This window comes from Elephas maximus, chromosome 7 (genome assembly GCF_024166365.1).
Source record: "Elephas maximus indicus isolate mEleMax1 chromosome 7, mEleMax1 primary haplotype, whole genome shotgun sequence".
Classification (NCBI taxonomy): domain Eukaryota; kingdom Metazoa; phylum Chordata; class Mammalia; order Proboscidea; family Elephantidae; genus Elephas; species Elephas maximus.
In genome coordinates, this window is record NC_064825.1 from 11,495,867 (window position 1) to 11,506,702 (window position 10,836).

A 10,836-nucleotide genomic window follows, 5' to 3' on the forward strand; every position below is an offset into this window, starting at 1 on the left:
CAAGGGGGCAGAACTGTGTGGGGGTATTAGGAGTGGACACAAACTTCGAACCGCATGATGGGTGAGCGATGTTGGGAGTGAGACGGGATGCTGCCTGCCGACTGACTGTTGCCTGGTGGGAGGGCGTACCTCTGTTTGCTAAAGCACATCTTGAGGGAGGTTGTACAGCCAGTCCTTGGGAGCCTGGTGCCATTGGCTAGAGGAAATAAGGGCACCACTGGCCCCAGGCCCCTGATGTGGGTGGCTGAGCTTCCAGCTTAGGGAGTGGGGGTGGTGGTGAATGCGACTGGGCTGCAGTTGTGAGCAGGGAGAGGAGGGATGGGTGGGGCAGTTAGAAGTACACCCCAGGCCTGTGGACCTCCATCATGGGGGCTGGCGTGGGCATGGTGAGTGGGGATGGGTACAGTTAACTTTTGCAGGGCAGGTAGCCCCCTGCCTGACTCTGGCCATGAGTGGAGAGCTGCTTCTGCTTGGCTACACCAGGTGGAGTGGGTTTTGGCTGTGAATGCTGCTTGCTTTGACTCAGTATGTCTGCATTGTGTAGGTTCAGTTAGCAGGATACCAGCAATCCGTAATTCTCTTTGTTTCTGCTGTTTTTGAATTGTCTCTCCTTCCACCTGTTGCTCAGTCTCATTCTTCGTCTTTGTGTTTGATGCTTATGGTTCCTAAATTATCATATATATCTAATTCACTTGTTACTTCAGGTCACGTTGGTAAGAAGGGCAACATGAAGCATCTGATTATGCCTCCATCTTGGACCACTCTCAAATCTTAGAAATCTCATAGTTAAAATAGTTAATTTTTTTTTGGCCTTGGAGATTGTTAGAACCCTATAATGTGTTGAAATTGTATGTGAGAAAATGATGGGTGTCATGACTATTAGGGAGACCAAGAGTGTTACTTTGATAAGGAGTAATTTCAAAAGCTTATTACTATATATTCTGTACTCATTTCTCATGGCTCCATCCTTCTGGCTCAGGCCGAACTTCTTAAAGTTGTATTTCAAGTTTTGACTTTATTATTATGCTTCCCATTTTAATGGACTTTTTTTTTTCTTTTTCTAATTGTAAAAAATTATAAACGTTCATTATCATTTTGGCATACTTTTAATCTTTTTTCCTAAGTTTTTTTTTGTACATAGTTGAACTCATACTGTAAATATAACTTTCTAATCCTTTTTTTCAAATGATATCAAGCATTCTTTTCAGTCTTTATTACTAAAAAAAAATCAGTGAACATCTTTGTTAATAAACAATTGCTTACATTACCAATTATTTCTTTAGGAGATAGAGTGGAATTACCAAATCAAAAAGTTTAAGGATCTCTGTACATTTTTCCAAATTCTTCCAGAAAAATTACATCAGTGTAAATTCCTCTCCACAAATTGTCATTTCTTCCATTGCATATGCTTATGAATGAAATCTCTCCCTGACAGAGACATACTCAACGGTATCTTCTTGATTTGTTACAATTAGGAGAGTTAGCTCCTAATCCATGTATAATTTGTTTTGGTACCAGTTATGAAGTAAACATCAAGCTACATTTTTTCCCCTAATTATTTAACAGCTTGCCTCAGCATAATTTGTTAAAATAATCCTTCCCACTCCCATCATTTATATATGTCTGATTGTGCTGTACAGACCTATGATGTCTTACTGATGATTCTAAAATCCCAAAGTCCCTGAAAACCAACCTTTTTTCCTAAATTGAGCATCATATTTCACTTCATGGCAAAACCTTACCTGAACTGACATGAAAAGCTGCCTGTACTCTATATCCCATTTGGTATGAATGATCACATTTTGGTATAAAAGTAGTAATATGTTTGGTATAGTGTACTGTTTCAAACTCAGCTGGAGGTGTATGTACAATATGTACATTGTGTTACTTTTTAAAAATCCATCCAAAACTCTATGAATTATGAAACCTAGCTAACCCTAAAATGAAGAACTGTCAACCTGTGTTGTTTATACACATATACACACAATATATAGTACAGTGTATAGACTATTACCTACCACTGATTAAATCATAGCTTTGTATCCACTAGTCCTGTTCTTGTTTCTTCAAGAATTCAACTCTTTTATTCTTTGTGATTCATATTAGAGTCATTTATATTTCAAATTTAAATTCTTTTGGGTTATTGATTAGAAATACATTAATCTTATAAATTGATACTGAAAGAAACAAAATGGTGATATGGTATATATCAATAAAGTTTTGTAGTTATCATAAATTTCATTCTTCATTATTACTGTTATGTAAGAAATCCATTAATTTTTTAGTTTATGTAAACTTTTTATTGGAAGCATAACAGAAGAGCCATAAGCAAAAGTTTATGGAGCTCAGCAAATTTTCTCAAAGTAAACATAATCACCCAGATAAAACTAGAACATTACCAGTAAACTAGGGCCCCCTCATCCGCCCTTTTGGTAACTGCTAGCCCAAGGTAATTATCTGGAATTCTAGCACCATAGGTTAGTTTTAGCTGTTTTGTTTTTAAACTTGATATAAATAACTCATACACTATATACTCTCTTGACTGACTTCTTCTGCTTTGTGAGGTTTACTCATGTGTATAATTGAGTTCGGTCATCCTCAGTGCTGTGTATTGTTTTCATTGTTATACTATAGTTAATCCACGTTATAGCTGATGAACGTTTAGATTGTCTCCAGTTCAGGGCTGTTATGTGTAGAACTATTATGAATATTTTGTACCTTTTTTTGGTGAATGTATTATACTCTGCAGTGGGGTATATATTTCAGAGTGAGGTTTCTGAGTCATAAGGTTGTATATATTCAATCTTACTGATTTTTCAGTTTTCCAGAGTGGTTGTACCAATTTATACTACAGGCAGTCCCAGGATTACAAACATCCGACTTAATGTACAACCCATAGGAACAAACCCCCATAAAGCCTATTATATAAAAAATTTGAGGTACGTACAATGGTTTGTAATAACAGAACAGGCACTAATTTGTGACACATCAAAACACTATTATTACTGTATTATGTTAAAGATGTTTTAGTGTATCTGGAAGTGTTTAAATGGACTCGACAGCACTGGGTTTGGTTTTTTGGTGTGGAAGTGTTTAATTTTTTTGTGCATAGAAATGTATGCTCTGACCACCCCCCCCACTGCTGTCGATTCAGTTCCAACTCATAGCAACCCTTTAAGACAGAGTAGAACTGCCCCATAGAGTTTCCAAGGGGTTCCTACTGGATTCGAACTGCCAACCTTTTGATTAGCAGCCAAACTGTTAACTGCTACACCACCAGGGTTTCCACACTGTGTACTATATACTAAGAAAAACATTTGACTAACTGACTTTAGATAGGAACCATACCTAAGTGTTCCAACTTACCTATGAATTTGATTTAAAGACAGACTGTGGAATGAAACACATTTGTAATCCGGGGACTGCCTGTATTACCAACAGTGAAAGGAGAGTCCCAGTTCTATATCATCACCAGTACTTATTTTCATTTTAGTGTTGTATTAGTATCCATATGGTTTTGTTTGGGTTTTCCTTGATGAAGTTTGAACAGCTTTTCAAATGCCTATTGCCAGCTGGTTGTGTAATGGGAAGTGTCTATTCATGCTTTTACCCATTTTTGTATTGGCTGTCTGCCATTTTTTACTGATTTGTAGACATTTTTTCTCTATTCTAGATCCAAGTCCTCTTTTGGATGGATATCAAAAGTTTTACTCTTTGGCCTGTTATTTCACCCCCTCAGACTTGAATGATGCGTTGATGGCAGAAGTCCTTAATATAGTGCAGTTTACACTTTTCTTTTCCCATTTGTGTCCTATGTAAGAAATCTTTTGACTGCTTAAGGCCATGAATATTTTCTCATTTTTTTTTCTAAAGTTATTCTAAAAGTGTATTTTTATATCTTTTTTATTTTAATCAGTTATCCATCTGGAATTGATTTTTCTCTTTGGTGTGAGGTTTGGGTTTTTCTACATGGCTATCCAATTAGCCTAGTACCATTTATTTAAAAGACTACTTTTCCAACTGCATTATGACCTTTGTCATAATAGGCTAAACTATATTGTGGATTTCTTTCTGTTTTCTAATCTGTTCCTTGGTCTTTTTTTAAAAAGATGTACTAATAACACACCATATTGATTACTATAGGAAATCTATTGATTTTATATTTTTTATTTGGGTCCTTTAATGAGTGAACACTATTAGTGCTAGTGGCTTTTCAGATACTTATTAAGGATAAAATCATCTATAATTTTGAATTTTATTTCTTCTTGCTACACTGATTAACACTCTGAGTCTTGGGTTTTTTTTTTGTTTTTTTTTTTCCCATATTCCTGCTTTTCAGACCCCTAGCAGTTTGCAAACCCAGGGAAGCAGCCAGGGTTGTTAAGTGTTTCCAAGTGAGTTGCTACACCCTTTCCAAATAACAAGTTAACAAACCCCAAATCCTACTATTACTCATTTTAATGGGAATGTGAAGCGTAACCTTAGCTTTTGTTGTAGTGTTTTAAGAATCAGGAATATCTGTTCAACTTAATAAGGTGCTGTTCTGACACCAACTAAAATATTTTTATTAAATCCTTGAATTTAATTCTTATATTAATACCCATTCAAATATTGTATACTTTGTGATTCTTTATAATAAATTTTATATACCAACATTTTATTTCTTTCTAGTGAGATTGGTTTCAAACTCAAGCCTGCTTTTAAAATGAGTTTGAAACCTTTCCATCTCTTTTGGTTTATCCGAATATTGGGGATAATAAACAGTACCTGTCTTTTAGGTTGGTGTGAGGTTTAAATAAAACTTTTAGGTTGGTGTGAGGTTTAAATAAGACAACACGTGTGTTTAGATCCATGCCTAGAACATAAAGCATTTTGTTGTTCTTGGATGCCATTGAGTCGATACCGACTCACAGCAGCCCCATGTGACAGAGCAGAACTGCCCCATAAAGTTTTCTAGACTGTGATCTTTATGGAAGCAGATCGCCAGGTCTTTTCTCCTCCTGAGCCACTGGGTGGGTTCGAACCACCAACCTGTCACTTAGCAGCCAAGCACTTAACTGTTACACCACCAGTGCTCCTTAATTGTCCTTGTTTTTGTGTGCCATTGAGTCAATTCTGACTCATAGTGACCCTGTCTATATATGGCAAAGTATACCTGCCCTATAGGGTTTCCCAGACTATAGTCTTTACAGAGGAGCCCTGGTGGTGCACTGGTTAAGCACTCAGCTGCTAACCAAAAGGTCGGTGGTTCCAACCTACTAACTGCTGCCTGGGAGAAAGGTGTAGCAGTCTGCTTCCTTAAAGATTTGACAGCTTTGGAAACCCTGTGGGGCAGTTTTACTGTTCTATAGGGTCACCATGAGTTGGAATTCACTTGATGGCAGTGGGTTTGGCTTTGGTTTTAACTTTTCAGGAATGGATTGCCAGGTCTTTTCTCCCACACAGCTGCTGAGGGGTTTGCACTTAATCATTACACTGCCAGTGCTTATTGCTGTTTTTATTTCAATTTCTGCAACAACTTACTTGAATGGGAGATAACTGTTCCCTGAGACTCAATCATCTGTTGTTGGTAGATGCTAAATTTCTTCCAGGCTAATTGGTTGATTCAGGCTTTTTCTGAGTTCATATTGCATTTTTCATCTCTGATTTTTGCTTGGATTCTCTTAAATTAGATGCAACTAATTTTTTTCTGATAAAAACACCTATAAAATTTAACAATTGTATACTTTTCTGATTCACTAATTTTTGCTTTATTACTTGTGCCTCCTATTCTCCTCAGAGTTCTTTTTGTGTTGTCTATTTAACGTATTAAATTGAAGAGTTATATATTTTTTTCTTCTTAAACTATGTAAGGTTATGAATTTACTTCTTATTTCAACATTAGACATCAAAATTTGGAAAATGGGGTAAGTACTCCTATTGTTTTTGTTCAGTTATCGTTTTTTATATTTTCAGCATAATTACTTAGAACAAGAGTGTAACGTTTGTACCACCGTGGACTACCTTTTTTTTTTTGCTTAAAAATTAGTTTTCATTGTTGTGGTCAGAAGATAGGTTAAATGTTCTATAAATGTTGCATGGTGCTTAAAAATAGGTATCCTGCTTATACAGGTGCAAAGATTGATATTAATCCAGTCTAGTTTTGCAAATCCTAACACTTTTTTCATAAATGTTTAATTTCCCATTTTAAATGTCTTGACCATAGTTGTTTCAGTTGTTTTGTTGCTATTGCTTTCTGCAGTCTGTTAACTGTCTCATGACTTCATTTTGAGTAATTTTTATATAAAATCACTCCTTACCTATTTGAGTACTTTCTATCTTAACTTCTAATTTGTGATATATGTCAACCCTTTTTTTTTTATAATTGGATTTTTCAGCTTTTATCATCTGTAGTAATTTAAGATGTAGACCTCCTGTTTTTACATTCTACTGGTGTTTGTCTTTATTAAATATATATTTCACTAGTATTTCACTTCCTGCCACCCATTCCTAACCAATGTTTTATCAGTGGTTAAAAATTAAAATATTCACATTCCTGAATTCTTAATTTTGATTCTTTCCATGGGTTGGACTAAAGCCTTCGTGATTTGGGAAGGCAACAAGAGTGCTCTATTTCCTAAGCTTTTGCATGCCTCAGACACACTTTCTAGTGTTTTTATCACTTTATTTAAAAAAAATGTTAGTCACCTGTCTTCTGACATGTAATAGAAGAGCTGAGGCCATTTGTTAATAATTTTGCTGATGAAATAAGCCCTTTATTTTTTGTGCACTTAGTACTTAAAAGTCTGGGTTTTTCTATTATCTTCGATTACTGAAATACCATTTGTGTTTTCTCATTAAGAAACACCATATACTTGTTCATTCTGTGTCTTTTCTCTCTTCCTCTATTATATCCCAGCAGTGTCAGAGAGCTTTTCAAATACAGGTAGCCCCGACTTACCATGTATTTGAGTTATGATGAGCCACACTTACAACTGTCTATTGTTTTTTTGTACATCTTTAGTAATATGTACTACATACAATGTTGTCGCATGTAATTTGCAGACGTTATCATTCTCGGGTGTTCACTCGCTGATGTTCAGTGTTATGATTTACTACTACAGCAGGCTATGGCCTCATCTACAACCAAGTCTCTGTTGGTGTTAGTGTTAATATCAGAAGTTGTACGGGATAGAAAGTTGGGCAATATTCAACTCTAACCACATATGACAGTTGAACTGCGCCCAACCCCATCCCCAACAGGTGTTACAACTCAGACTTCATTGTTACAACACTGATGCCAACAAATAAAGATTAGATTTATAAATACACTGATTATAAAAGGCAATAATGATGAAAACTGGGGGGAAAAAAGGTATTCAACTTCTGTCAGAACTGACTTAAGACAGAACTGTTGGAACCCCACTGTAAGCTGGGACTGCCTGTGTTTACCAGATCACTGATTTTGTATGCATTGTTAATTCTGCTTATCTTCCATGATATATTTTGAAACTTTCTAATATATCTTCTGTATTTTACCCAGCTCCTGTTTCACAGGTGTAAGTTCTTGTAAGTAAGGATATTTACTGAGAATACTTTAAGGCTATTAAAAATAAAGCATAGAAAGTTAAGAACTTGAGCTTTACAGCTAGACTACTTAGATTTGAACCCCAGGTTCAGCTACTTACCAGCTGTTTGATCTTAGAATTTATTTAACCATCTGTGCCTCAATTTCCTTATGTATCAAGTAGGGATAATAATGGGATATATGTCATGACTTTTTGTGAAGATTAAATGAGTTAATACAAGTAAAACTTTTAGGAAAGTGCTTAGGATATAACTAGCCTCAAAAGTCTGCCATATATAGATGTTTCTGAAAAGACCCTTCATCTGAATCTTAAGAACAATGTTTTTTTTTTTTTTTTTCCATTGGCTTTTTCTTCCTTCAAAGATGATCCACAAGAATACTGCCAACAGATATATATATGGTGGTGTTTACTGCCCCCTTCCCTTCCCCAGTACTGTCACTATAAGGTGGAGTGTGAGTTTCCTCTTCTCAGAGCTGCAGTTTAGGTTGGTGTGCATAGCCCTTGCCTATAGTGGTTTATTTTTTTTGGATGAAATGCAATTCACGATACTTATGCCACAGTCTGTCCTGCTTTAAGAATGGACACTGCAGCATACTAGAAGTGGCAGTCTCTTGCCTTCTATATAAATCCTTTCAGTTTTAGCAGTTTCAACTTTCTTTGCCACTCTCTGTGCTGCTGTAGTAATTCAGAGACCAACCCCCAGAATTTTCTCAGTTTGATCTTTACCCATTCCCAAACCCTGAAAGCTGAAGTTGATAAATTGCTAAACAGAAGATTTCAGAAGGCAGCTCGAGAAGACAAAGTATTATAATAAAATGTGCAAAGACCTGGAGATAGAAAACCAAAAGGGAAGAACATGCTTGGCACTTCTCAAGCTGAAAGAACTGAAGAAAATATTCAAGCCTTGAGTGGCAATATTAAAGGAAAATATTACCTAATGCAGGAAGCATCAAAAGAAGACGGAAGGAGTACACAGAATCACTGCACCAAAAAGAATTAGTCAACATTCAAACATTTCAGGAGGTAGCATACGATCAAGAACCAATGGTACCGAAAGAAGTAGTCCAGGCAACACTGAAGGCATTGGCAAAAAACAAGGCTTCAGGAATTGATAGAATATCAAATGAGATGTTGCAACAAATTGATGCAGCGCTACAAGTACTCACTCGTCTATGCCGAAATTTGGAAGGCAGCTACCTGACCAAGAGACTGGAAAAATCCATCCATATTTGTGCCCATTTCAAAGGTGACTGTTTACAGACTGAATTATGTCCCCCCAAAAATGTGTGTATCAGTTGGGCTGGGCCATGATTCCCGGTATTGTGTGATTTTCCTCTATGTTGTAAATCCTGACTTTATGATGTTAATGAGGGAAGATGGGTGGCAGGACTCAACCTACAAGATTGGATTGTATCTTGAGGCAGTCTCTTGAGATATCAAAGACAGAAGCAAGCAGAGGGTTGGGAACCTCATACCGCCAAGAAAGCAGCACCAAGAGCAGAGCGTGTCCTTTGGACACGGGGTCCCTAGGCCTGAGAAGCTCCTTAACCAGGGGAAGATTGAGGACAGAGCCAACAGAGAGACAAAGCCTTCCCCTGGAGCTGACACCCTGAAATTAGACTTGTAATCTACTAGACTATGAGAAAATAAATCTTTGTTAAAGCCATCCACCTGTGGTATTTCTCTTATGGCAGCACTAGATGAATACAACAGTGATCCAACAGAATGCAGAAATTATTGAACAATATTATTAATATCACATGCAAGTAAAATTTTGCCAAAGATCATTCAAAACTGGTTGCAGCAGTACACTGACAAGGAACTGCCAGAAATTCAAGCCGGATTCAGAATAGGACATGGAACAAGGGATATCATTGCTGATGTCAGATGGATTATGGCTGAAAGCAGAGAATACCAGAAAGATGTTTGCCTGTGTTTTATTGACTATGCAAAGGCATTCAACTGTGTGGATCATAACAAATTACTGGTAACACTGCAAAGATGGGAATTCTGGAACACTTATTTGAGCTCATGCGGAACCTTTACATAGACCAAGAAGAGGCAGTCATTCGAACAGAACAAGGGGATACTGCATGGTTTAAAGCCAAGAAAAGCGTGCGTCAGGGCTGTATCATTTCCTCATACTTATTCAATCTGTATGCTGAGCAAATAATCCAAGAAGCTGGATCATATGAAGGACTGGAGGAAGACTTAACAACTTGAGATATGCAGATGACACAATCCTGCTTGTTGCAAGTGAAGAGAACTTGGAGCACTTACTGATGATGATCAAAGGCTATAGGCTTCAATATGAATTACACCTTAACATAAAGAAAACAAAAATCCTCACAACTGCAACAGTAAGCAGCATCACGATAAACGGGGGAAAAATTGAGGTTGTCAAGGATTTCATCTTACTTGGATCCACAATCAACGCCCATGGAAGCAGCAGTCAAGAAACCAAACAACATATTGCATTGGGTAAATCTGCTGCAAAAGACCTCTTTAAAGTGTTAAAAACCAAAGAAGTCACTTTAAGTACGACTAAGGTGTGCCTGATCCAAGCCATGGTGTTTTCAGTCACTTCATATGCATGTGAAAGCTGGACAATAAGACCAAAGAATCATTGCCTTTGAATTATGGTGTTGGTGAAGAATATTGAATATACCATGGACTACCAAAAAGAATGAACAAATCTGTCTCAGAAGAAGCACAGCTTGAATTCTTATTAGATGCAAGGATGGCAAGACTTCGTCTCACATACTTAGAACATTTTATCAGGCAGGGTCAGTCCCTGGAGAAGGACATCATGCTTGGTAGAGGGTCAGCGAAAAAGAGGCAGACTCTCAATAGAGGGTGGCTGCAACAATGGGCTCAAGCATAGCAACGGTGAAAAGGCACAGGACCAAGCAGTGTTTTGCTCTGTTGTACGCAGGGGTTGCTATGAGTCAGAACTGACTCCACGCAGCTAACAACAACAACTAGACTTGGCCACATGGGCTTCTCTTTTGTTTGTAGTACCACTGCATACACCGATATCGTGGATTTGTGACTAATGACGGATGAGGTACTGCTGGTTGGCCCAGAATAGCCAACTCTCACTTTCAGGGTAAACTAAATGTAAACAGGCTATAGACAACATTCACTTGGCCTTTATGATCCTCAAAAATATCAACTGATTTGTTCTCTCAAGTAAGTCACGGGTATTTCAAGTAATAGTATAATGTAAATGTGTGTCAAACTTCTAAAGATTGTCAAGCTTACTAAA